At 47.7% G+C, this 27,499-nt stretch overlaps 1 pseudogene; it reads left to right on the forward strand.

Annotated features, from left to right (window-relative positions):
• Positions 1-1,262: 1,262 nt before the first annotated feature.
• Positions 1,263-27,499, forward strand: part of LOC141271652 (AN1-type zinc finger protein 4-like) — a 43,744-nt pseudogene continuing 17,507 nt past the window's right edge.

Here is a 27,499-nt window from a genome sequence, read left to right on the forward strand (position 1 = left end):
CCCAAGGCGTGGAGGAACATTTTTGTTTTTGTGTATTTATTTTGCCTTATATACAAGTCATTACCCTGGAAAGGATGTTCTTTAACATATTTCCAAGGAAAATCCATTTTGGTTTAGTTTTTGTATGTTTTATTGTGAGTCCGTAAAAATGGTGTAATACCTCTTACAATGTTGTTGACAGCATTGACCTGGGAGTCAGAAATGCTTCCAGGCGTCTTCCCTTTGCTGTTCCCATGTCATTTGAGCACTGTTCCTGTCGATTTGGACATTTTTTTGGCCCTCTAGAGACCGCCAGGAGATGGAAATTTTATTCTCCAGCAGGACTTGGCACCTGTCCATACAGCCAAAAGTACCAATACCTGGTTTAAAACCAACAGTATCACTGTGCTTGATTGGCCAGCAAACGCCCCTGACCTTAACCCCATAGAGAATCTATGGGGTATTATCAAGAGGAAGATGAGAGACACCAGACCCAACAATGCAGACGAGCTGAAGGCTGCTGTCAAAGCAACCTGGGCTTCCATAACACCTCAGCAGTGCCACAGGCTGATCACCTCCATGCCACACCGCATTGATGCAGTAATTGATGCAAAAGGAGCCCCGACCAAGTATTGAGTGCATTTACTGAACATACATTTCAGTAGACCAACATTTCAGATTTTAAAAACATTTTTCAAGCTGGTATTATAAAGTATTCTAATTTACTGAGATAATGACTTTTGTGTTTTCATTGGCTGTAAGCCATAATCATCGACATTAACAGAAATAAACACTTGAAATAGATCATTCTGTTTGTAATGACTCTATATAATATACGAGTTTCACTTTTTGTATTTAACTGAAATAAATGATCTTTTTGGTTATATTCTAATTTTGTGAGATGCACCTGTAAGTATAGATCTTCCATTCTGTCACCTAGATTTGGCATCCAATCCTACTCTCCTAATCTCTTGTATGATATATGCTGCGTTCAATTCTCGTGCTCTTGTTAGAATGGGGAGGCACGGCATTAAAACAGAGAGATGTGCATTGGATTTAAGGTGATCATTGTTTGCTTTTTTCAATTCTAGTCAATGTGCCGAATTGTAGCCAATACATATACTACCCTGACATCAGCCATGGAGTTGCCTCATTTCTAACCTTCTTGTGTCTGCAGGTTGCCATATTTAAAAATGGAACAAGAGAACACCTCATGTGTCTGTGGTCCAGAGGTTTTCTCATTTTAGTAGTTCTACTTGCTACATTTTTTTTTATCCTATGCAATGTCCAACAAAAAGGAACCCCCATTTTTTAACGAAGATAACATTGGGTCCTTCCACTACAAGCTACCATTCTATGAGACAATGGAGCTCTTCATTGAAACCCTTACAGGAACTTGCTTTAAATTTCGAGTGTCGCCATTTGAAACCATCGTCTGCGTAAAAGCCAAAATTCAGATGCTCGAAGGTATCGATTGTACAAACCTGTTACTATTTGACTTGCATTATGTTACATATATTACATTTTGATATTAATGGCCTCACTGCATAAATGCTAATGAAGAAAATGTCAGTTCCTATCGAGCAGTAGGCTGTTTTCAGCTTTTTCATTCTTTTTAAGGTTGAAGGTAGACTTAATTGCATTGACTTCAACCTATAACCTAACATGTTGATCCAGGGGTAGGCAAAACTCACGGGACAGATGCTATTTGCCTAATTCCTTCCTGATTCCACATACAGCAATCTGACTAGATTCCTGGATCAGCATCACATCACAGAATCTAGTGCTCGTAATTTGTGATATACTTTTCAAAATGTATATATTATATATATATAATATTTTTTTTCTTCTGGGGAATCAACCATGACTACATCATGTAGGTGAGCGTTCCATGATCTTGCTGCTCTTAAAGTAAAAAATCATTGTCAGTGATTGATTCAACCTTCTTTCTTCTGGACAGACAGGATGATCCCTGTACTGTCCCTTCAGATATCTGTAAATTGTAATAAGATCCCCCTAAACTGAATAATCCCAAGTTTGCTAACCTGTCTTGGTATTGCAGTTTTCCCTTTCCCTTAGTAACCATGGTCGTTCTTCTCTGCACCCGTTCTAGTTAAGTGCCTTCTTTGTTATATGGAAGGATGTGATGCCTGAGATGGTTTGTGCATGATTATACTACATGCCTCATTTAAGACATTCCTTGCATACATGATATGGGAATTGTTATTTATGTATATGCTGCTATAATTTTTGCATACTGATTGTGGACCAATTAGCATCATACTTTGTAAATACTCTCTATATTAGGTCTTTTCCTCCTATATTCCACAGTATTGATGGGAGAGAAGATGTGGTATCACATATAGGTATGACAGGGCACCACTTCCGTTCTTTTTATCTGTCCCCCTTGGTTGTTACTTTTCCCAAGCACTGCAGGGACTGAAAGGGCCAGTCGACAATAAGCAGGGGTGCCAATACAAATTATGGCTTTACATCTGCTGGCAGGTAGGGACACTGTTAGGGCTAACACTAGGCCCAAGATATATCTGACAACTGTCTCTACAAACTCATCTCTTTATTCTATCTGGAGAAGTGAATGGCTTATTAGTGGTTGACACCACAAGTTTATTGTTGTTCACACCCAGACTTCTATAGGGACCAATAAGGTCAGTCAACGTGGAGTGGGGGCACCAATATCGATCATCAGTTAGGGTGCCAACCCCCACGGCCAGGCAGGGGCTATGATAGGGTCCAACTAGGTAACTATTAGTTCACTCCTTTCCCCTCACTGGCATGATAGTATCCAACTCGTGTATGTCTATTTATGTGGTTTTTGTATAGTTATTTTTAACATAGATCTATTAAAAAGTGACTTTATAAGGTGTGACGATACAGAGTAAAATCTTAATAAGCCAGACGTTTAGATTTGTTAAGTCAAGAGAAGTACACTATTGTGTTTAAATTGACTTGTAAATATATGTGTATCTCTGTGGCCGTGGACAGACCAGTATTTATATATTTGTATAACCCTAAATGCTGAATTCTATTCATTTGGAAACAATCATGTTTACTATGCTAAAGACCAATTGTACTAAAAGTCAGCTAGAGGTTTATTTGCATTAGCCCCTGTGATACCAGCCATGTAAATGGATTAGTTAAAACAATGATAGCTGAGCCATGTGAGGCTGCCCTCTAAAAACCCCTTGAACTGAGGATGTGTATTTAAAAAGAAGATATGCTTCTGTAGGAGTCAGACTTGAGACAGAGTCAAGCAGAGTCAGAAGGACTTTGGAAGGAGAATGGGAGACATCCTTCAGGAAAGTAGATGGATTGCATGGCATCTAAAGAGACATAGATTTGTATTCTACATGATTCTGGCCTAAGGGTACCGGCCCTAACTGGAAAGATTCAGATCTGCTCCATTAACCACAAGAGAGACCATGGATACTTTTGGGAAGTCCAGGAGAGGACGAAGAAGTCACCTGGCCCCATGGATATGTTGTTTTAGGGTTGCTAGGAGGGACCCACTGGTCGCCTGGCCCCATGGAAACTCTCGGAGAGGCCAGATTTGGACCCTCGGGTCTCCTGGTCTTGTACCTTGATGGGCTGCTAGCTTCCTAAGCTTGCCGATACCTACTCTCTGTGGGGGCCCGCCAGAAGCGGGGCCAATGGTTGAGGTAGTTAGCCCTGGAAGTCTCCAAAGTCGCAGCTGTTCTATCCAATGTGGGCGGAGCAGAAGGGTGAGACTTTGTAATGTTGCACCATCTTGGGTATTAACTGGGACTGTTCTGTGTGTTTGTCCTCTTTGTTGTTCAATAAAGTATTGCCACGCTGTTTTATCCTCACCCTGTGTTGTCGGAGTAGCGTTACGCCCACGGAAGACCCCGGGTCTTCACATAAGGGTGTGTTCTGAATTTGGCTTTAATGCTAATTGGGCCCCTGGTGCTATTTAATCTGGTTGTTTTAGTTTTCCCGTTCTAGTTCAGCTATGTCCACCTTATTCATTGGAGCCCAAAATTCTACACCGTATCGAATTGTGGCTGCACAAATGACTTGTATAGAGGCAAAACTGTTCTTGTAATAAGCATGTATGGCTCTTTTAAGGCATCCCATGAGGTTTATTTTGCCTTAGCAGCAGCTGTCTAGCACTTGTCACCAAAGTTTAGTTTGCTGCCCACCTATATGCCCAAGTTTTTTGTTTTTTCAGTGACCGTTTTAACCAGTGTTTTTTTTTATTTCCTCTGCTTAAGTAGATGACCTTGCATTTCTCTGTTAAACTTCAATTGCCGTTTCTCAGACCAAGCCTCCAGCTTGCATAAATCCTTCTATATTACTAAATTCTCCTCCTCTTTGTTGATTACCTTGCAGAGTTTAGTATCATCTGAAAAACTATTAAAATTCTACTCTGTATGTCCCCTACAAGGTCATTGAGAAGTATTAAAAAGAGAGGGTCCAATACTGACCCCTGTGATACACCATTGTTTACTGTGAGTCAATCAGATTGTTTAATAAACACCCTTTGTTTATTGTCACTGAGACAGTTGTTAACCCAGTAACAATTTATTTTATAGAACTTTTATGTGGCACTGTATCAAATGCCTTTGAAAAGTCCAGATAGGACGTCTACAGAGGTATGCTGGTCAAGTCTACAACTTTCCTCCTCATAGAAGCTGATCAGATTAGTCTGACAGGACCGATTCCCTCATAAACCCATGTTAATGTTGGGTCATAAGGTTATTCTTATTGAGATACTCCAGGATAGCATCTCTTAAGAAACCCTCTAGAATTTTATCCACATTAGAGGTAAAACTTACTGGCCTATAATTTCCAGGCTCAGATTTTGTCCTCTTTTTTTTGAATATTGGTACCACATTTGCTATGCCCCAGTCCTGTGGTACAGACCCTGTTATTGAATCTTTGAATATGAGAAAGAATTGTCTCTCAGTACTTAATTCCTGTATGTAGAATGGTCTGTTATATTTAGGAGTAATTCCACAATAGATCATTATCATCTAGTCTTAAGATGCGAGCACCACCAAATAATAAAATGCGTTCCAAGCCCCCCAGAAACCAGTTGGGAGAACTGGCTCAGTCACCAGATTTCACAGTACAAACTGCATGCTGTATTAACTAGACCATTTGGACCAGATGAGACTGGTTGTATAACTGTAAGCTTGAAGTAGTTCATTTGTTTCCAACAGACATCAGTTATTCCCAGGATAGGTGATCACTTGCTTACCAGTGGGGGAGGCGGGGGGTTCTAATTCTGCGACCTTCATTCATCAGCAGAGTAGGGCACTCTTATTCCTGTTAAAATGGAACAGCATCACACAAGCTTGACCACCGCCTCATTCATTCACTATGGGGCTGCTGAGCTTTGTGCTCGGCTTTTTACGGCAACAGCCACCCCCCCTCCCATCTGCCGTTCGGTGTGGGACTCTAACCGGTCAGCAAGTTATCATGGATAGGTGATAACTTGGTTTCAATAAACAACTGTCAAGCAAGGTGTGGGAAAGACAGTAAGTGCAACATGAAGGGAAGAGGAGGAGGAGGAAGCCCAAACACTAGGGAAAGGGGGAGTGGAGACCCCTTGGCAAATCTAATAACACTCTGCCTACCCTACTGTCCCTTTATTGGTTCCACACCAATCGCCAAGCAGGACCCTGAACCTTGTATATCCCTGGAGCTTGGCCCTAGATAGGGAGGGGGAGGGGTGAGCACTAGTCAGGCCCCACTGCAAACTAAAGACAACAGGGTAGACAAACAAAGGGGATTAGCTTGAGCAGACACCAGATGAGTAATGCCAAGTGTCCTCCAAGGACACCAGAGAAGAAGCCAGCTAACAGCTAGTGCTCCAAGCATGCACAAAAGAACATAGAATTATCACCGGTGATCGCCTAAAGCAAACTGAGTGTTTTTAACTCCCATGCAAGGGTGTGTCAATAAGCAGCAGGAGGGAGGTCACTGCTGGGTCCTAAAGGAAGTGTTTTTTTCTCAGGAGTGGGAGCCAAAACCAGGAGTGGGTGATAAATGTAGAATTGGTGACTTGTTTCTATTATACCTTTTTTATGATTGTTCCTCACCTGGTTTTGGCTCCCACTCCTGAGGAAAAAATACTGACCAAATACTGATAGTGGGGCTGTGGCCTTAAGATAAGTATTTTTGAATCCAGCTCGAGCAGCACTTTTAAAGTGCCAATTTTAACCCTTTGGTGTTCGCTCACACTGGCGTATAACTCGCACGAGAGCAATCTGATTAAAAAAAAAATCGTATTTCACTCGAACCAATGTTAAATGAGACGTGCAAATTTGCGTATAATATATAAAATTAGATATATAATAATTTTATATATTATACGCAGATCTGCACGTCTCATTGAACATTGGTTTGAGTGCAATTCGATACCAACTATTTCTACCATTTAAGCTCCCTTGTTTCTCCTTTTTGACTATGTTTCTGGAGTAGGTATATTTATGCTAATTCTGGCATTGTCCAGTTTCTCGGCAATGTTCCTCTTTTTTTGAGTATGTATACATTACAGTTCTTTTTTGCAGGTGCTTCTCACAAAATTAGAATATCATCATAATGTTAATTTATTTCAGTTCTTCAATACAAAAAGTGAAACATATATTATATGGAGTCATTACAAACAGAGTGATCTATTTCAAGTGTTTATTTCTGTTAATGTTGATGATTATGGCTTACAGCCAATGAAAACACAAAAGTCATTATCTCAGTAAATTAGAATACTTCATAACAACAGCTTGAAAAATGATTTTAAAATCCGAAATGTTGTCCTGCTGAAATGTATGTTCAGTAAATGCACTCAATACTTGGTCGGGGCTCCTTTTGCATCAATTACTGCATCAATGCGGTGTGGCATGGAGGCGATCAGCCTGTGGCCCTGCTGAGGTGTTATGGAAGCCCAGGTTGCTTTGATAGCAGCCTTCAGCTCGTCTGCATTGTTGGGTCTGCTGTCTCTCATCTTCCTCTTGACAATACCCCATAGATTCTCTATGGGGTTAAGGTCAGGCACATTTTCTGGCCAATCAAGCACAGTGATATTGTTGTTTTTAAACCAGGTATTGGTACTTTTGGCAGTGTGGACAGGTGCCAAGTCCTGCTGGAAAATGAAATTTCCATCTCCAAAAAGCTTGTCGGCAGAGAGAAGCATGAAGTGCTCTAAAATTTCCTGGTAGACGGCTGCACTGACTTTGGTCTTGATAAAACAGAGTGGACCTACACCAACAGATGACATGGCTCCCCAAACCATCACTGATTGTGGAAACTTCACACTAGACCTCAAGCAGCTTGGATTGTGGCCTCTCCATTCTTCCTCCAGACTCTGGGACTTTGATTGCCAAATGAAATGCAAAATTTACTTTCATCTGAAAACAATACCTTGGATCATTGAGCTACAGTCCAGGTCTTTTTCTCCTTGGCCCAGGTAAGACGCTTCTGGCGTTGTCTATTGATCATGAGTGGCTTGACACAAGGAATGCGACACTTGTAGCCCATGTCCTGGATACGTCTGTGTGTGGTGCCTCTTGAAGCAATGACTCCAGCAGCAGTCCACTCCTTGTGAATCTCCCCCAAATGTTTGAAAGGCCTTTTCTTAACAATCCTTTCAAGGCTGCGGTTATCCCGGTTGCTTGTGCTCCTTTTTCTACCCGACTTTTTCCTTCCACTCAACTTTCCATTAATATGCTTGGATACAGCACTCTGTGAACAGCCAGCTTCTTTAGCAATGATCTTTTGTGGCTTACCCTCCTTGTGGAGTGTGTCAATGACTCCCTACTGGACATCTGTCAAGTCACCAGTCTTCCCCATGATTGTGGAGCTTACTGAAACAGACTAAGGGACCTTTTTAAATGCTTAGGAAGCCTTTGCAGGTGTTTTTTGTTAAAAGTCATTATCTCAGTAAATTAGAATAATTGTGTTTTCATTGGCTGTAAGCCATAAACATCAACAGAAATAAACACTAGAAATAGATCACTCTATAATGACTCTATATAATATGAGTTTCACTTTTTGAATTCAAGAACTGAAATAAATTAACTTGTCGATATTCTAATTTTGTGAGAAGCATCGGTATAAATACATTTATAGTGAGAAAACACTTAGTGTAGTAACATGTGCATGACTTCTCGGGTGATTACGTGTGGAGAGGGCTTGGGAGCTGCGCTCTCTCTTTACGCAGCAGATACTGGCTCTATAAACCCCGCATCCTGCCTCCAAAAAAAGCTTTTTTTTCAACTTCCTAACAAGGCCAAATTTTAAAATTCTGACCACTGTCACTTTGAAGTTATATTGTTGGAATGCTTCAACAGTTCCCTTTCATCAGTGATCCCATTTTACAAAATGCACCCTTAGATTAATTCAGTGTGCAGTGCAGTGATCATATTGACACCACAGGTATCACAGAATTTTATACCTTTTGGGCAGTGAAAAATAAATAATTACATTTTTACCAACAAAAATTTTTTTTTGCCCCAGATTTTACTTTATTACATGGAGAAATTTGGTAAAAATGGCACCAAAATTTGTCCCACAAGGAATATGAATATAGAAATACCCCATCTGTGTCTGTGCAGTACTGCTTTGCCACACGGCGAGACTCTGGAGGGAGGGAGCGCTATTTGCCTTCTGAAGCACAGATTTTCCTAGAACAGTTTGGAGACTCCATATACAGAGCCCTTAAGTGCTAGAACAGCAGAATCCCTCCTTAAGTGACCCCATTTTGGAAATTCTATCCCTCTGGGAATTTATCTACAGTTGTGGCGAGGCTTTGACTCGATGGGTGTTTTCCAGAAACAAGCAGCAGTGGATGTTGCTGAGTGAAAATTGCAAATCTGCTGTTATAGGGACCAGTACATTGTAGTGACCAGTACGTTATGCCCAGCTCATGCTTCTGGAGACATGCACCCGTAAATTAGGTGAGCTCTCATCGCTACAGAAATGCCAAACATGTGGACGCTAAATGTGGTTTAGACACACTGGGGTTCAGAAGGGAGGGGGGGGCAGTTGGATTTGGGAGGGCAGAATTTGCTGAATTTCTTTTGGGGGGCGAGCAGCAATTTTGCTTTTCCAGAGCCTTTGTACTTCCAGTAACATGGAAGCCCCCTATATTTCCGTTAACAGATGAAAGACCTGAGTGAGGTCTTGCTTTTATTGGGAAAATTTTACATAACATCAGGGTTTCCATCTAAATCTCCGAGCGACGTGACAGATGAAACACTCGAAGGATCCATTCACTATAATGAGGCAGCAGAGTTACTCTGGACTCCGTCTGGCCTCTGTTCAGAGGTGCACAAAACTGTGGCGGACCCTGGCGCATCATATGCCAGACAGTGTCCACAGTGCCTCCATCTGCCTCATTATAGGGAATCTTCATCCTGGGGTTTCATCTGAATCACGTATTTCAGAGATTTACATGGAAACCTCGGTGTAGGTGCTCAGCGCAGAGCGCAGGATAAATGTGAGCTGAGCCCAACTGCGATCAACAAACAAATCAGTAGTACGTCAAGAATTGGTTTTATTTAATTTTTACGCCTTTCCTCGTGCAGTATAAGTGATTAGATGACTTTATTGTTTGGGTCGGTACGATTACAGAGGTACCAGATTTATATATTGTAGGCTTTTAATATTTGGCTGCTGTCACACACTAAAAAAAGTGGTGTGGTGTTTTTTGGGGGGAGGCTGAACAAAGACCAGCAATTCAGGAATTTTATTTTTTTTATTTCTCTGCTGGAGCTGTGTAGCGGCTTGTTTTTTCAGCGATACCATTTTTATTTACGTTCTTCTTTTTGATCGTGTTATTAACTTTTTTTTCGGTGGTATGATGATTAAGCATAGTTTGTTTGTTTTTTGCCTCGTTTGTTTTTTTATCTTACGGTGTTCACCGAAGGGGGTTAACTAGTGGGTCAGTTTTATAGGTTGGGTTGTTCAGGACACAGCAATACCAAATGTATGTGTTTTTTTTGTTGTTGTTTAACAAAACATAATTAAAGTACACATTTATGGGTATTATAATTATTTTTCCGTGTTTTTTTTTGTTTTTTTCTTAGTCCCTCTATGGGAGTTTAACTTTATCTGTCTTGATCGCTGGTATAAAGCAGTGCTGTGCACCAGCAATGCGATACATTATACCTGTCAGTGCTGCACTGACAGAAGCCTCTTTCACCATGGTCTACGCATGGTCTAAACAGGCCTTCCGTAGCTGAGTAACCCGGGGCCGGGGGTTGTCATGACTACCTTGGGTTGCCATGGCAACTATTTTGCCCTTGCGATGACGTCACGACAGGTTAAAATGCCGGAGATAGTGTGGGTACTGCTCCTGGCTCTGAGAGCTGGGTCTCGGCTATTGTGTAAGCCGAGCTCCTGGTGGTGATCGATCGAAGCGGTATGTCCTTTTCTTGCCCACCATACACCGTGACAACAGCTCCCTTGTCGCTGTATCACGTCCAAAAGCCTGATTGAATCCTGGATTATAATAAATTCATGGGGGGGGTGTATATCTCTCAGATCAGGTCCTCAAACCATACAGTGCCATACAAAAGTATGGTACAAAAAACTTGGCCGTGCACATTGTACAGATGGCACTGTACAATGCTTCTGTGCTGTTTCAATGTGCAGGCGATATGGGGACCTTACTTCAGTTTCAGCGGGTAGCAATCCAGGCCCCAATGTTTGGCACTCAGTGAGGTGTTACGCTAGGTATGGGGAGAACCCAGCGCATAACGACTGGAAAAGGGGAGGGAGCCCTACAACTAGGGAAAGGGAGAGTGGAGACCATTAAACAGATCTAACAACAAACCCTGACTCCTCTAAATACCCTAAATAGGTTCTGCACCTATCACCGAGCAGGAAACCTGACCTTAAGGCTAGGCCCTAGGTAGGGAGTGGGAGGGGTGAGCACTAAGTCAGCCCCACTACAAACTAAAGTAAACACAGGGAGAAACATACAAGGGAATACACTTAGCTCCAAGATGACTCCAGAGAAAGCACGGCAACAATCCACGAAGGAACTCCAATGTAATTCTAGTCAACTACTAGAATCCCAGGCTTGAATAGGTATAACATGCTATCACCAGCAACTCTCTGAGCAATCTAAGTGTATTTAAGGACACAGCAAGGAAGTGCTGATTAACAGCAGAAAGGTGAGGATACATCAGGTTCTTAAAGGGAAAGATATAATCCCCAAGCAAGGTGAGGATCACTGGTGGGTCCTAAAGAGAGGAATCATAAAAGGATCAGGGAGATGTTTGTAAGGCCAAACGCAGCGGCCTTCTGCAGCTGGACACCGTATGACTGTCTGTCAACTCTGACACACCCGTGACAGAAGGTGAGGATCCCAGTACTTCTGAAACTGATGTTGACCTGGTATGATATAGGCACCATTTTCCCAGAAGGTGAAAACCAGCTTCAGGTGAAGGAGTTAAAAAAAGGCTTATACATATTGGCTGTAATTCCTAAACCCTTACTCTAATTAGGATGTGAATACCCTCAAATTAAAGCGGAGTCTGCCCTTTAAGCCCATATTGATTATGTTGAATGTTTTGGTAAACAGCTAAACTGCCAAAACTTGTCACTGTCCAAATATTTCTGGACCTAACTGTATTGTAATCAGTCTATGAAGCCTAGCCACAGGCTGGTCTCTACAGGAGAACAGTCTTGGCAGTCAGGAGGACCCATGGACACCCAAAATGTAGCATCGGCGTCTCTGCCCCTTGCTAGGCAGAGACGCCGTCCCTCTCACCTTCCCGCTCCTGGCGCGGCGTCCTCCAGTGCTCCTCTCCCCGCTGCTGCCGGCGCGCGCTCCTTCCCCGGCACTGTGCTTAGGGCGCGCGCGCTCTCCCCCTCTCTTAAAGGGACCGCGCGCGCCGTCCTAAGGAGTCCCCGGCCAATAGCCGGAGGACCCCCCATATATAAGGCACCTCCTCCAAAATGGAGGTGCCCGAGCAAAGTTGTTGCACAGAATACTTACCTCTGCTTCAGCCCTCAGGTTCCGTTGCCAGCCTGACTACCAGTCCTGTCTGCCAGCTTCTCTTCCCTCCTGCCCGACAGTCTGCCCCCGGTCTTCCGCCAGTCTGTCTATGGGCAAGTCCACCTTCGTTCCAGGAAGCACCTGCCAGTTACCTGCCTGCTATCTGTCGTGCCTGCTAAACCACCTGGGAGCGCACGTCTGCTACCCGCCTGTTACCTGGTAGCCTACCTGGAGGCTCTGCCGTCACATGCCGTGACCACCTGCCAGTCAGCCTAGAGACTACAGCCTGCTTGCCGTCACTTGCCGTGACCACCTGCTAGCCTACCTGGAGGCTCTGCCGTCACATGCCGTGACCGCCTGCCTGTCAGCCTAGAGACTACAGCCTGCTTGCCGTCACTTGCCGTGACCACCTGCTAGCCTACCCGGAGGCTCCCGCTGTCACTTGCCGTGACCACCTACCCGCTTGCCAAGAAACTTCTTCCGTCACGTACCGTGACCACCCGTCAGCTAACCCAGAGACTGCTGCCTACCTGTTGTGTCCATCCGCTATACCGGTCAGTCCCTGCTGTCTTACCTGTGGGAGCCACCTGCTCTCTTACAAGGTCGTCCCCAGAGTAGCACCTGGTCCCTCCCTGGTTACGGTGTCGTTTGCCGCCGTCCGACCAGGGTCGGTCCGGGTTGATACTTAGTTACGCCCCTCTGGGTCCCTCCTTGCACCGCGGCACAGAGGTTCCACCTCCCGGACCCGTAAGAGTTTGCTCGGGCCATGGAACCCGGTGGCCCCCAGATCTCCGATCTGCACCAGGAAGTCTTACGTCAGAAAACTCAGCAGGAAATGGTGCTGTCCTATCTATGGTCCATTAACTCTCCTCTAGGCGCATTGTTTGAATCGTCTATGTCTATCTTTGGCCCAGCCGTGCCTGTTCCTGCAACACCGCAATCCAGTCCCATTATGGCACCCAGTTATGGACCTCGGCTCCTGGCAGCTCCACGCTTTGCCAGCGACCCTGCTTTAGCTCGGGGTTTCATAAACCAGTGCATTCTGCACTTTGAGCTCTTGGCATACCAGTTCATCTCCGACCGGGCCAAGGTGGCCTTCATCATGTCCCATCTCACTGGGGAGGCACTGGCATGGCTAAATCCCCTGTGGGAAAGAGGGGATCCCCTGGTGTCCGACCTGTCGTCTTTCCTCGCTGCTTTCCGGAAAGTCTTCGATGAACCTGGACGGAGAACCTCTTCTGCCTCCTCTCTGCTACGTCTCCGACAAGAGAGTCTCACCGTGGGCTAATATGCCATACGGTTCCGTACCCTCGCTTCTGAGCTTGCCTGGGAGAACGAGGCCCTGGTGTCCGTCTTCTGGGAGGGTCTTTCCGGTCGGATTAAGGACGAGTTAGCCGGTCGGGACATTCCTACCACCCTGGATGACCTGGCGTCACTAGCTACCAGGATTGACATCTGGTTCCAGGAACGTACCAAAGAGACTACCCGGGAGAGAGAGTCTTCACGCCTTGCTCCTAATTACCAGAGACCTGCCTCTCAACCAGTCACTCCCCGGGCGCACTCGCCTGAACCTATGCCGATCGACCTGACCAAGATGGTCAAATCTCGCCAAAACTCACGCCGAGCCGAGGGAAGCTGTTTCTATTGTGGCAGTAAGGAGCACTTCATCCGTTTTTGTCCGGAGAAGCGGGGAAACGCCAGTGTCTAGGACCGCTCGGAGAGGTCGTCCTAGACAAAAGTAAACCCTCTCCGTCCCTGACTTTGTCTGTCTCTATCTCTTGGGGAGAGAACTGTCACTTTGAACTCCCCCACCTGGATTCAGGAGCTGCTGGTAACCTCATTTCCCAGTCCCTGGTGGAAAAATACCATATTCCCACCAAATCTCTGGCTGAACCACTGTCAGTCGCCTCCGTGGATGGAAGACTCCTTCCGGTGACCATCCTGCTCGTCACTGAACCTATAACCCTGCAGGTGGGAATGCTGCACTCTGAAAAGATCTCCTTCCATGTGCTCCCCGGACTCTCTCACTCCCTATTGCTAGGTCTGCCCTGGCTCCAGACACATGAACCCGTGTTAAACTGGCGATCCGGTGAAGTACTCCGGTGGGGTCCGGACTGCCATAGGACCTGCCTGGTTCCGGTTTGCCCGGTTCGTCCACTACCCACTCCAGCTAATTTACCCGGTCTTCCGGCTCCTTACTGGCCCTATGCAGACGTCTTCGGTAAAAAGGAAGCAGAGACATTACCACCTCATAGGCCATATGATTGCCCGATCGACTTGGTACCTGGTGCCACTCCACCCCGTGGGCGTATTTATCCGTTTTCTGCGGCCGAAACCCGGGCCATGTCAGAGTACATAGAGGAGAATCTGGCTAGGGGATTCATCCGGAAGTCTACCTCCCCGGCTGGAGCCGGATTCTTCTTTGTCAAAAAAAAGGATGGCTCGCTACGCCCCTGTATTGACTATAGAGGACTCAATTAGATCACCGTTAAAAATAAATACCCCCTGCCGCTCATCTCCGAGTTGTTTGATCGCCTTAAAGGCGCCAGGATCTTTTCCAAGCTGGATCTACGTGGAGCGTATAACCTGGTCCGTATCCGTCAAGGAGACGAGTGGAAAACGGCATTTAATACCCGGGACGGACACTATGAGTACCGTGTGATGCCCTTCGGCCTCTGCAATGCTCCCGCCGTCTTCCAAGAACTGGTCAACGACATGTTCCGTGACCTTCTTTACTCCTGCGTAGTGGTATACCTGGACGATATCTTGGTCTTCTCTCCGGATCTCCCCACACACCGGGGGATGTTCGTCAGGTCCTGCTTAGGCTCAGGCAGAACCACCTCTATGCTAAATACGAGAAGTGCCTTTTCGAGCAGACCTCTCTTCCATTCCTGGGCTATGTTATCTCCCAGACAGGCTTGCGAATGGATCCCGAGAAGCTCTCTGCTGTCCTAAAGTGGCCCCGTCCGGAGGGGTTGAAGGCGATACAGCGATTCCTGGGCTTCGCCAATTACTATCGTCTCTTCATTCCACACTTCTCGTCCCGGACTGCTCCCATATCTGCGCTCACCCGTAAGGGGGCAAATCCCAAGGTATGGTTGCCCGAAGCCGAGGAGGCCTTCCTTTCCTTAAAGCAAGCCTTCTCCTCTGCCCCAGTTCTGCACTGTCCAGACTGCAATAAACAATTCTACCTGGAGGTTGATGCCTCCTCTTCCGGAGCCGGAGCAGTACTTACCCAAAAATCTTCTTCCGGCAGAATGGTAATGTAGCGCCGGCGTCCCTGCCCTCTGCTAGGCAGGGACGCTGTTCCCCTCACCTCTCTGCTCCGTGCCCGGCGTCCTCCTCCCGCTCTGCTGGCAACGCGCGCTCCTTCCCGGCCACTGTGCTTAGGGCGCGCGCGCGCGCTCTCCCTCCCTCTTAAAGGGGCCGCGCGCGCCGTCCTAAGGAGTCCCCGGCCAATGGCCGGAGGACTTCACCATATATAAGGCACCTCCTCCAAAATGGAGGTGCCCGAGCAATGTTGTTGCACTGTTCACTACTCTGCTTCAGCCCTCAGGTCCCGTTGCCAGTTACCTGCCAGATACCTGCCAGATTCCTGCCAGCTTGCTGTCTTATTCCTGCCAGATATTCTGCTACCTGCCTGCTAGCCTGAGGTCCGACTTTCTGCCTTACAACTCCTGTCAGTCTGTCTAAGGACCAGCTTGCCCACTCACCTGGGAGCGCACATCAGCTACCTGCCTGCTTGCCTGAGGTCTGACGGTCTGCCTTACAACTCCTGTCAGTCTGTCTATGGACCAGCTTGCCCGCTCACCTGGGAGCGCACATCTGCTACCTGCCTGCTAGCCTACCTGGAGGCTCCGCCGTCACGTGCTGTGACCACCTGCCTGTCCAGTGACTCCTGCCCGCTCACCTGGGAGCGCTCATCTGCTGCCTGTCTGCTAGCCTACCTGGAGGCTCCGCCGTCACATGCTGTGACCACCCGTTTATCCAGAGACTCTCGCCTGCTCACCTGGGAGCTCACGTCTACCATCAGCCGCCACAGGTCGTACCAACCCTTTACCCAGAGACTGCCCCGGTCACTTGCCGTGACCATCTGCCCGTTCATCCAGAGACTGCCCCGGTCACTTGCCGTGACCTCCTGCCCGTTCTTCCAGAGACTGTCCCGGTCACCTGCTGTGACTGCCTGCCTGGTCGCCACCCGCTCCCTTACAAGGACCGCCCCCTTGTATAGTAGCTCAGAGGTTCCGCCTCCCAGACCCGTTACAGTTTGCTCGGGCCATGGAACCCGGTGGCACCCAAGCTCCCTCGCTCTCGGACCTGTGTCATGAACTGTCCCGTCAGAGGTCCCAACAGGAGTCCATCCTGGGTCACCTGCGGAATGTCAATTCTCGCCTGGACACTCTGACTGCTCCGCCAGCAACCTCCCCAAGTGCCATGACTCGCAATCCGGGAGCTCCGCTGCCCACTAATACCATGGTATCCTACCCCGGACACCGGCTTTCTGCACCTCCTCGCTTCGGAGGCGACTCCGCCCAGGCTCGGGGCTTCATAAATCAGTGCACCCTGCACTTTGAACTCCTGTCCCACCAGTTTAACTCCGACCGGGCCAAAATTGCCTTCATCATGTCCCATCTCACTGGGGAGGCCCTGGCCTGGCTAAATCCTCTATGGGAGAGAGGAGACCCCCTGGTGTCCGACTTGCCTGCCTTTCTCACGGCTTTCCGGAAAGTCTTCGACGAACCCGGACGGAAGACCTCATCCGCATCATCACTGCTACGCCTCCGTCAGGGAAGTCTCACCGTGGGCCAATATGCCATACGGTTCCGTACCCTTGCCTCGGAGCTGGCCTGGGATAACGACGCTCTGGTATCCGTCTTCTGGGAGGGTCTGTCCGGCCGTATTAAAGATGAACTTGCCGGTCGGGACATTCCTACCACTCTCGATGACCTAATAACTCTTGCCACCCGGATTGACCTACGGTTCCAGGAGCGTGCCAAAGAGGTCACCCGTGAGAGGAGGTTTCCACGTCTAGCTCCTACTTTTCAGAAACCCGTCACTCCCTCCGTCTCTCCCCAGGTACACTCTCCTGAGCCTATGCAGGTCGACCAGACCAAGATGGTCAAAACCCGTCAGGACTTACGCCGTGCCGTGGGGAGCTGCTTCTACTGTGGCAGTAAGGAGCACCGGATCCGTGCCTGCCAGGAGAGGTCGGGAAACGCCTGTGTCTAGGTTCGCTCAGAGAGGTCGACCTAGACAAGAATAAATCCTCTCCATCTCTGCTGCTGTCAGTCTCAATCGTCTGCGGGGAGAACTGTTATTTCGAACTAGCCCAACTTGACTCTGGAGCAGCCGGGAATCTTATTTCACAGTCCCTGGTAGAGAAATACCGCATCCCCACCAAACCTCTGGCTGTACCCTTGTCTGTTGCTGCCGTGGATGGGGGTCTCTTACCACGCCCCATCCAACTCATCACCGAATCCATTACTCTGCAGGTGGGAATGCTGCATTCTGAGAGTATCTCCTTTCATGTTCTGCCTGGACTCTCTCACGCCCTCTTGCTAGGTCTACCTTGGCTCCAGAGACATGCACCCATGCTTGACTGGCAGACCAGAGAAGTCCTTCGCTGGGGACAGGACTGCCATAAGACCTGTCTGGTTCCCGTCCATCCCGTCCGTCCTTCTCCTACCCCAGCTAATCTACCTGGACTTCCGATTCCTTATTGGTCTTATGCTGATGTCTTTAATAAAAAGGAGGCAGAGACACTACCCCCTCATAGACCATACGACTGCCCTATCGACCTATTACCCGGTACTACTCCTCCCCGTGGGCGTATTTATACATTATCCGCTGCTGAGACCCGGTCGATGTCTGAATATATTGGCCAGGGGATTCATCCGGAAATCTACCTCCCCGGTGGGAGCAGGCTTCTTTTTCGTCAAAAAGAAGGACGGCTCTCTCCGTCCCTGTATAGACTATAGAGGCCTTAACCAGATCACGGTGAAGAATAAGTACCCCCTTCCGCTCATTCCGGAGTTATTTGATCATCTGAGGGGGGCTAGAATCTTCACCAAACTGGACCTCCGTGGGGCGTACAACCTGGTTCGTATCCGTCAGGGGGATGAATGGAAGACGGCATTCAACACCCGGGACGGCCACTATGAATATCTGGTAATGCCCTTTGGTCTCTGTAACGCTCCTGCCGTCTTTCAAGAGTTGGTCAATGACATCTTCCGGGACCTTCTCTACTCCTGCGTAGTGGTGTACCTGGACGACATCTTGGTCTTCTCTCCGGATCTCCAGACTCACCGGAGGGACGTTCGTCAGGTCCTGCTCAGGCTCAGGCAGAATTACCTCTTCGCTAAATACGAGAAGTGCCTCTTTGAGCAGACCTCGCTTCCGTTTTTGGGCTACATTATTTCTCAGACCGGCCTACGAATGGATCCAGAGAAACTGTCTGCCATCGAGAAATGGCCTCGACCGGAGGGGTTGAAGGCCATTCAGCGGTTCCTGGGCTTCGCCAACTACTACTGCCTCTTCATACCACACTTCTCTTCCCGGACTGCCCCAATTTCCGCGCTCACCCGTAAGGGTACTAATCCCAAAGAGTGGCCGCCCGAAGCAGAGGAGGCCTTTCTTTCCTTAAAACAGGCCTTCTCTTCCGCCCCGGTGCTGCATCGCCCGGACGGAAACAAGCAGTTCTTCCTGGAAGTTGACGCCTCCTCCTCTGGAGCCGAAGCGGTACTTACTCAAAAATCATCTTCCGGGAGAATGGTAACTTGCGGCTTCTTCTCTAAACTCTTCTCCTCCTCAGAGCGCAATTATTCCATAGGAAACCGAGAGTTATTGGCCATCAAACTGGCATTGGAGGAGTGGCGTTACCTGCTCGAGGGGGCTCTTCACCCGGTAATAATTTACACTGACCACAAGAACTTGGCTTACCTCCAGCATGCCCAGAGACTTAACCCGCGCCAAGCCCGGTGGTCCTTGTTTTTTGCTCGCTTTGATTTTGTTCTTCATTTTCGCCCGGCTGACAAAAACGTCAAGGCGGACGCCTTGTCTCGATCCTTTCTGGTGTCTGATCTCGAGGAAGATCCGAAACACATCATCGATCCCGCCAGAGTAATGCAGGTGGCTCCCGTGAGTCTAAATCGTCTCCCTCCCGGAAAGACGTTCGTATCAGTACCTGATCGGGAGAAGATCCTTCACTGGGGTCACTCGTCTAAACTGGCTGGCCACGCCGGTCAGAAAAAGACCCTCCAGCTTATTACCCGGCACTACTGGTGGCCTACCCTGCACAAGGACGTAATAGACTTTGTTTCTGCCTGTGTGTCCTGCGCCCGCAACAAGGTTCCGAGACATCTGCCAGCCGGTCGCCTCCTTCCGCTTTCTGCAAGTCAGTCCTGTTCGCCAGTCTGATCTTCTGCTCAGTCCGCTAGCCTGACTTCTCTTCTGCCCGACAGTCTGTCTACAGCCCAGTCCGCCAGTCTGTCTATGGGCTCTGCCCGCCTGCTTACCTGGAAGCACCTGCCTGTTACCTGCCGTGCCTGCCAGCCCGCTTACCTGGAAGCACCTGCCTGTTACCTGCCGTGCCTGCCCGCTTACCTGGAAGCACCCGCCTGTTACCTGCCGTGCTTGCCAGCCTGCTTACCTGGAAGCACCTGCCTGTTACCTGCCGTGCCTGCCCACTTATCTGGAAGCACCAGGCAGCTACCTGTTGTGCCGCCAGCTTGCCTACCCGGAACACTCGCCTGACTATCTGCCTAATCAGCCTGCTTGTCTACCCGGACCATGCGTCAGCCTGCCAGCCGAAGCTCATCCGCTGTACCGGTCAGTTCCTGCCTTCTGACACGTGGGGGTCACCTGCTCTCATACAAGGTCGGTCCCAGAGTGGCACCTGGTCCCTCTGCTCGGTTCCTCCCTGGTTCACGGAGTCGACTGAGCCACCGTGCGACCTTGGTCGGACAGAGTTGATACTTAGTCACACCCCTCTGGCCACTCCTTGCCTGCTGCCCCCTGGCAGCATATAGCAATGGACTTTATAACTGACCTCCCAGTCTCTGCCGGTTGTACGGTCATTTGGGTGGTCGCTGACCGCTTCTCCAAGATGGCTCATTTCGTTCCCCTGCCAGGCCTCCCGTCTGCACCCGAGCTAGCTAAAGACTTTATTCGTCACATCTCCTCAGGACCAAACCCCTTCCAATCTACTAGAAAAAAAGTCTTTCCTTTTACCCTTTTGGTGGCAAGAATGTTCTCTACCTCAAACTCGTCCTCAGCAGAAACCGGAGCAGGAGGCGTACCTGTAGACTTGGAAAAAGAGTTAAGCACCACGGGTTTGAGGAGAGATACATGGAAGGAGTTAGGGATCCGTAAGTTGGCCGGGAGTTTCAATTTATAGGCCACCGGGTTGATCTGACTGATGACCTCCAGAGGACCGATGAACCGAGGCCCTAACTTGTAAGAAGGTATCTTGAGTCGAACATATTTAGATGAGAGCCAGACTTTATCTCCAGGACGAAATTGTGGAGGATCCAGGCGTTTTTTGTCAGCGTGTCTTTTCATCCGTTCGGACGACTGAAGGAGTGCGGATCGGGTACTCTCCCAAATGGAGGAAAATTTGCTAACGAGAGATTCCGCAGCCGGGTTGTCCACAGAGGTGGAGACAGGAAAAGGAATCCGAGGATGCTGACCGAAGACTACAAAAAACGGGGATTTGGAGGAGGATTCGCTCTCGTGATTGTTATAAGAGAACTCGGCCCATGGTAGGAGATCCACCCAGTCTGAATGATGGGCATTAACGAAGTGCCGGAGGTAACTGGTCAGGTTCTGATTGATCCGCTCCACTTGACCATTGGACTGTGGGTGGTAAGCGGAAGAGAAGTCCAGGGTGACGTCTAGCAGTTTACAAGTGGCTCTCCAGAAGCGTGAGGTGAACTGTACCCCACGATCCGACACGATGTGGAGGGGCAGGCCATGAAGACGAAAGATGTGACGAATAAAGTCTTTAGCTAGCTCGGGTGCAGACGGGAGGCCTGGCAGGGGAACGAAATGAGCCATCTTGGAGAAGCGGTCAGCGACCACCCAAATGACCGTACAACCGGCAGAGACTGGGAGGTCAGTTATAAAGTCCATTGCTATATGCTGCCAGGGGGCAGCAGGTAAGGAGTGGCCAGAGGGGCGTGACTAAGTATCAACTCTGTCCGACCAAGGTCGCACGGTGGCTCAGTCGACTCCGTGAACCAGGGAGGAACCGAGCAGAGGGACCAGGTGCCACTCTGGGACCGACCTTGTATGAGAGCAGGTGACCCCCCACGTGTCAGAAGGCAGGAACTGACCGGTACAGCGGATGAGCTTCGGCTGGCAGGCTGACGCATGGTCCGGGTAGACAAGCAGGCTGATTAGGCAGATAGTCAGGCGAGTGTTCCGGGTAGGCAAGCTGGCGGCACAACAGGTAGCTGGCTGGTGCTTCCAGATAAGTGGGCAGGCACGGCAGGTAACAGGCAGGTGCTTCCAGGTAAGCAGGCTGGCAAGCACGGCAGGTAACAGGCGGGTGCTTCCAGGTAAGCAGGCGGGCAGAGCCCATAGACAGACTGGCGGACTGGGCTGTAGACAGACTGTCGGGCAGAAGAGAAGTCAGGCTAGCGGACTGAGCAGAAGATCAGACTGGCGAACAGGACTGACTTGCAGAGGACCTGGGGGCTGAAGCAAAGTAAGAATCACAAAGCAACAACCTCGCACGGGCACCTCCATATTAGAGGAGGTGCCTCTTATAGGGAAAGCTCTCCGGTGATTGGCCGGGGACTTTTTAGGACGGCGCGCGCGGCCCCTTCAAGACGGAGGGAGCGCGCGCGCCCTAAGCACAGAGCCAGGGAGGCTGCGTGCACCAGCTGCAGGGAGGCCGGAAGACGCTGGAGCAGGACCGCTGTGGTAAGGGGGACGGCGTCTCTGCCTGGCAGGGGGCAGACACGCTGATGCTACACATAATTGCACATCATGGAGCGGGAAAGCGTTAAAATGTATGGCAACATTAGCTTCGTTCTATAATCATTCTTTTTTCTCTCTGACTTTTCCACACTTCAGACCCAAAAAATCTTTGATAATTTTGAATGAATTATGATCTTAAACATGTCAGAGGCAGCAAAACATCTTTGAACCTCCACCATATTTGACTGTAGGTAGTGTTCTTTTCTTTGTAGGCCTGATTCTGTTTTCTGTAAACAGTAGAATGATGTGCTTTACCAAAAAGCTCCATCTTGGTTTCATCTGTCTACAAGACTTTCCCAGAAGGATTTTGGCTTACTCACTCTTGTACATTTTGGCAAACTGCAGTCTAGTTTTTTTTCTTATGTCTGTGTCAGCAGTGGGGTCCTCCTGGGTCTCTTGCCACAGCGTTTCATTTCATTCAAATGTCGACGGATAGTTTGCGCTGACACTGATGCATCCCTGAGCCTGCAAGATAGCTTGAATTTCTTTGGAACTTGATTGGGGCTACTCATCCACCATCCGGACTATCCTGCGTTGGTTTCATGAATTTTTCTCTGCCGTCCATGTCCAGGGAGATTGGCTACAGTGCCATGGGTTGTAAACTTCTTGATTATGTTGCGCATTGTGGACAAAGGAATATCAAGATCTCTGGAGATGGACTTGTAACCTTGAGATTGTTGATATTTTTATAATAATTTATAATTATTGGAAAGGTGGCAACAATTTTGTCCTGCCCATTTTTGGGGTTTTGTGTGAGATTTATGTACAACAATTTAGATTTGAGAGTCCTCAGTGGTTGATACCTTTTAATGGCTAACTGAAAAGATGGTAACAAATTGCAAGCTTTCGAGACTGTACTAGCCTGATGAAGAGACCTGAGTAGTCTCGAAAGCTTGCAATTTGTTGCCATCTTTTCAGTTAGCCATTAAAAGGTATCAACCACTGAGGACTCTCAAATCTAAATATTTTTCTATCTACTGGCTAATACGGTACAAGAATATATATTTTCCCTGTCCAACAATTGATACTGTAATATCTTCATCTAAAATCGTCTGTTTTTACTTGTCTTAAGTTTTCAAGTTTAGATAAATTGTTATTTATACATGAGGTTCTGCAACATAAATGCATATACAATTGCGTGCCTCAGTGTGTACAGAGCAAGGTTATCTGTGGATCTACACTGACGTCAGCAGAACCTGCTGTTGACTAAGTGATTTTGTTCAAGGGAACCTGTCACTTGGTTTGAGGCACATAAACCACCATTACATTATACAAAGGCACATCCAAACCTTGGAGTCAGTGGGATATCATTCAAGCTGGAAGGAGCAGGGTTTAAAGACCAGACTGCATGACTATTTAGGATATCTGTGCCCTTCCCTTTTGAGTACTTAATGGTAATTAGTATACAGTGTGCAGTACATTAACCCCTTAATGCTATATGACCTGTATGTTTAGCATTAGCACACGTCATTCTTTTGCTCCAGAAGACTGATCTGCACGTCATGCTGATCACACGGCACAGCTTCTATACTGGTTGTGCAGTCAGCTGCAGAAGCCTCACATGACTCCTCATGACGACTCTGTTTAATGCCAGTGGCGCATGAAGAGTTTGACAGAGGGAGAGCACTCCCTCTGTCGGGCCATCAACACCTCTGCACTTGATCACAGGGTGTTGATGGGTTGCTATAGTATCTGGAGGCCTGCCGATGGACTCTGGGTCTGCTATACATGACAGCTGATCAGATCCTGCCGGTGGCAATCTAATAGGCTACCTGTCAGTCCAACATTGACAGGATAATTTCATGTACTGCACTACATAAGTGATGATGCACACTAGATTATTATTTATCCTGCACAGTGACACCAAAAATGTATTTATTTTTTTTTTAAATGTCAAATGCTTACAAAAAATAAAATGGAAATAATAGCAACCAAACAGTTGTACGTATCTAAAAATGGCAACAATAAAAACTATCAAAATGCATGCCCTCATAACAGCTCTGTAAACCCGGTTAAAATCACAAAGCAATACTGGAATTGCTGTTTCTTGCTTATCCAGACTCAGATAAAAGATCTATAAAACCTTGTGGTAGCTTTTATCTGTGATCATGGCAACCCCCAGCCTTTTATATTTTTTTCACTACCATTATGATATAAAATTGTATAAATGGGGGTATTGTCATCATCGTATCAATCTGCACAATAATAATAATAATTTTTATTTATATAGCGCCAACATATTCTGCAGCACTTTACAATTAAGTAGGGACATGTACAGACAATATTAACAATACAATGTATCACATTTCAATAGTTACAGTTACATGAGGAGTGAGGGCCCAGCTCTTAAGCTTACAATCTATATGGAAATGGGGGGGACACAATAGGAAGAACATGGTCATCAGCATGGCGGATGTGGAGACAGATGAATACTCAGGGGCAGATTAATATTTAGGAGGGAACAGGGGAGAATTAGGTTGGTGAGTTGAGGTGGTAGGCTTGTCTAAACAGATGTGTTTTTAAAGCACGTTTGAAGACATGGGGGCTAGATATCAGTCGGATCGTTTGGGGCAGTGCATTCCAGAAAACTGGCGCGACACGAGAGAAGTCTTGGAGTTGTGAGGTTTGGATTACAATATAGTTCAAGTCAACAATAAAGTTCAAGTCAATTAAACTGCACACTGAGCAATGTTTAAAAATAAAGTTGCAGGTGTGCTGTTTTTCCCTTTTGTACATTTCACCTCCCAAAAAGTTTTTTCTATATAATTGTGAAAGAATTTATACTAGGGCATCTTTTATAATTGCACTTTGCAATTAGTGAGTACATGAGGTCCACTATAGCTTCAATTGTAGTTTAAAAAAAAAGTTATATAGTTTTGATAAAAAATTGTATAAACCCACCTACCAGAGCCAAAGTGACCTCATCTCAGATGGCACCCTAACTTTCTAAAGTCGCTTTTCGATGTTCCTAGGTCTCAAATGACCTAGTGGAAGAAAAAGATCCAGCTATAATTCTTATCAAACCAGTGTTGTAAAGATGGGTGGATAATGGGGTGCAAGGCCTTGGAGATGGTTGAAAGTATAGATGTTATCCATCACAGCCTACAGCTTAAATTAAATATTAATATGCATGTAAAGTCTGCTGTGGAGGCTATAATACCAATGTGTATTGTAAGATGGCCGCCGGACATGTCCTTGACAGGAGATATGTATCAATGAGGTTGGCAGCTTCAGTGATGTAAATCCGGGAAAGCATGATCCAGTACACATAGTGTGGAGAGGGTTAATTGGGCGTATCACGGACGGTTTTTACGAGCAGTCATAAGAGAGGGGTGGGATTGGCTGCTCACATATCCCCACCCCCATGGCGTGTGTATAAAATGGAGACCGAGTGTCTTATTCAGTGTCTGTGGCTGGAGGTGTGGAGAACTCCAGCATGTCTCTGCTACAGGACACTGACTGGTAGCGGGCGAACCCGCAGCACTGTATGGACTGTTTTGCTTGTTTTGCTACTTTGTGCCGGACAAGGCTATATTTCATTTACCTGGAGAGTGCGGTTTATGAAGTCCGAATAAAAGGCCTTGGACATTTTTAAAGAAACTGACTCCTGTGATTAACTTGAAAGTGGCTGAGTGAGTACCAACCCCCTTACAATTGGTGCTAGAAGTGCGGGCAGGATTCCAGGAAAACATGTACCTGCCACAGAGATCAGTGGATTTTCTGGGTAAAGGCCGCCAGCCAGAGATATCTGGCACCATGGAGGAGCTACTCAAACATCTGCTGCAAAGCCAACAACAGCAGCACCAGTAGTACTTGCAGAGCCTGCAACAGCAGCATCGGGAGCAGCAATAGATGCAGCCAGAGACTAATAAACTCCTGGTGCTGCAGATTCAGCAGCAACAACGGCAGATGGATCTTCTAGCGGGGGAAGTTCGCAGCAGAGTGGCCGCCATTCCCCCAACTTCAGGTGATAATTTGCACGTCAGGAAGACGGTAAGAGCATTGCAAAAGATGACTCCGGGTGATGACGTCTAGGCGTTCCTTACAGTCTTTGAGAGGGTAGCGGAGCGGGAGAGATTGCCTCCGAAGCAGTGGGTGGAGGTGCTGGCGCCATATTTAACGGGCGAGCCGCAGAAAGCCTATTATGACCTGGCCCTGCAGGACGCAAAGGAGTATGCTAAATTAAAAACAAATTTTGGCGCGCTTGGGAGTAACTCTGACTGTCAGGGCGCAACGGGTGCACCACTGGGCCTATTGCAGTGACAAACCTCCCTGATTCCAGATTTTCGACCACCTGCACCAGGTTCAAAAGTGGTTGCAACCTGAATCTTCCTCCCCAGCACAGATGGTGGAAAGGGTCATCATGGACAGGTTCATGCACTCCCTTCTGAGGTCGGTGCAAGCCTGGGTTTCCCAGGGAGATCCCCATAATGCCGATGACCTGGTGGGGTTGGTGGAAAGGTACCAGGTGGTGGAAAGTTCCTTGGAAAAACCCAGGGTCATAGTGTCTCCATACTGGGGTTCCCAAAAGGGGGTGGACACCCAAAAGAGGGGAACTACAGCCACATCTGGGGGTGCCCTAGAGCCCAGGAGGGGTCTAAGTTGCTGCCAAAGGTCCCGCCCAATAACATAGCATTTTGGCGCTGTCACACCCCAGGTCACATAGCTGCCCAGCGCCCCATGTCAACTGAGCCAATGGACTGCAGCGCAGGATGGCTTTGCTCATATTTTGCATATCCTGCCTGCAGTGCTCTCCCTCAACCAGGCGAGGGACCTCAGGCATGCCTTGTGTCGGTGAATGGTATGCAAGTGACTACTCTGCTAGACTCGGGGAGTTTAGTAACCTTAGTACGGGCCACAATTCCTCATCAGCTGGTTCCGGGGAAAAAGGTCGGCGTCTGATGTATCCATGGGGACGCTAAGGACTACCCTGTGGTCCAAGTGGTCATAGACAAAAACTGTGGCACCGAGTTCCATGAGGTTGGCGTAGTCAATGACCTATTGCACCCTATGATATAAAGGCGGGACTTTGCCTTGTTCTGGGACTTGTGGGAGAAAGTCGGGTTGTCCGGGCAACAACCAAGTCGGCGCTGACGAAACCTCATCACAGGCTGCAGCTGTCCCACAGTGTTTTGAATAATTTTGCAGACTGAACTGCCCGTGTCATTTTCATTCCATCCCTTCATATGTTGACATTGAGCCGCCAGGAAATATAACCATGCATTGGGCAGTGCCAGGCAACCATCATCTTTTGGTCTCTGCAAAGTTTCTAGTCTTATTCTGGATTGCCAGATCAAATCTATGAAAGCATGTTTATCTTATGGAATCTAGATAGTGGGAGCCAAATGGGAGCATTATGTAGAATATATAAAATCTGAGGCATTAACACCATCTTAATAAGATTTAACATGCCCACCACAGAGAGTTGGAGTTTACGCCATGCCGTTATTTTGCACTTAATTTTGTCTAGAAGAGGCAGTAGATGCTGTTTTTCATAATCTCTAAGAGGGGACGATATTACCAACCCCAAGTACTTGAACTGGGAAACCACCT

This window comes from Phyllobates terribilis, unplaced genomic scaffold, assembly GCF_046119375.1.
Source record: "Phyllobates terribilis strain yellow unplaced genomic scaffold, ASM4611937v1 Scaffold_5__5_contigs__length_657084704, whole genome shotgun sequence".
NCBI classification, from domain to species: Eukaryota; Metazoa; Chordata; class Amphibia; order Anura; family Dendrobatidae; genus Phyllobates; species Phyllobates terribilis.